Source organism: Scyliorhinus canicula, chromosome 8 (assembly GCF_902713615.1).
Source record: "Scyliorhinus canicula chromosome 8, sScyCan1.1, whole genome shotgun sequence".
In the NCBI taxonomy this organism is placed as follows: domain Eukaryota; kingdom Metazoa; phylum Chordata; class Chondrichthyes; order Carcharhiniformes; family Scyliorhinidae; genus Scyliorhinus; species Scyliorhinus canicula.
In genome coordinates, this window is record NC_052153.1 from 134,144,865 (window position 1) to 134,146,502 (window position 1,638).

The window sequence follows — 1,638 nt, forward strand, 5'->3', positions numbered from 1 at the left end:
TTTGCCTACTTTAATTAAGAGTCCTCATTATATTTGCAGTAAAATTCCATGTAGTTTGAATGGCTAGCTTTAAATTAAATATAGCCTGACTGTAGAAAATCATGACAAGTCTGCCATGCATTCACCAGAAACATACAAGATTAACCCCGTGCTCGAGATCATACTACAAACCAGATGAAATGTTCCCAGTTTTGCAGGTCACAAATGTTACTGTTGCCGATTTGGTAAAATTGGCATTGGGAATCTGGTTGTAGAAAAGAGATTTTAAGGCATGCAGCAAGGCATGATGATGGAGTAAAAGTAGGTTCAGGAGAAAATTAGTTATGGGAGAAATTAGAATGTATTGCGCCAGTTTTTATATTACCAATATCTGGGCATAAGATCCTTCATCCGATCTTCATAGGTAACATAGAATCATAGAGTCATAGAATTCCTACAGCGCAGAAGGAGCACATTCGGCCCATCAAGTCTGCACCGGCCCTCTGAAAGAGCACTCCATCCTACTTCAACAACCCTGAACCTAACCTGCACATCCCTGGACACTAAGGGGAAAATGATCATGCCCAAGCCATCTAACCTGCAAATCTTTGGACTGTGGGAGGAAACCGGAGTTCCTGGAGGAAACCCTCGCACACACACAAACCCCACACAGACAGTCGTCCAAGGTTGGAATCGAACCCGGGTCCCTGACGCTGTGAGGCAGCAGGGCTAACTCATGTGCCACCTATAAATTCTCATGTTTCAGACTGTAAGGAACCTACATTTGTCCTTGCTAATCTTGTTCTTTTTTTATACATAAAGATTTTACAGTCTGCTTTTATGTTCCTTGCAAGTTTACTCTCATACTCTATGTTTCCCCTCTTAATTTATCTCTCGGTCCTCCTTTGCTGATTTCTGAACTGCTTCCAATCCTCAGACATGTTATTTTTTCTGGTGAGTTTATATGACCCCTCTTTGGATCTAATATTATCCCTAACTTCTTTTGTAAGCCATGGTTGGGTTGCTCATCTGTTTTTGTGCCAGAAACGAATGTATAACTGTTGCATTTATTCCTTAAACATTAACCATTGCTTATCCACATTTTACTGAAGTTCCTCAATCTATCTTAGCTAACGCAGACCTCATACATTCATAGTTCTCTTTGTTTTGAAATAAGACCTTAGTTTCAGATTGGACTTCTTCATTTTACATCCGAATATGAATTATATCATGTGATGGTCACTCTTCCCTGAAGGAAACAGCACAACTAGTTATTGATTTAACCCTTTCTCTTTGGATAATCCAAAATCAAGGATAGCATGTTCCCTAGTTGTTTCCTCGACATGCTGGTTTAAAAACCATCTCCCTCACTGAAGGAATTCATCCTCCAAAGTATTATTGCTAATTGGTTTCCCCAATCTATATGTAGATTAAAATCATCCATGATTACTATCACACCCTTGGTAAATGTTCCTTTTCCTTTTTGCCTCTCGTTCCTAAATATTGAGGACCTTTGGCTGTTCCGTTCCCAGCCCTGGTCATGCTGCAGCCATGACTCCATAATCACAACCATATCGTACCCCAGTATACCAATTTATGCTGTTAACACGTCTACATTATTGTGAATGTCCCGTGTAGTCAGACACAGTGGGCAGGATT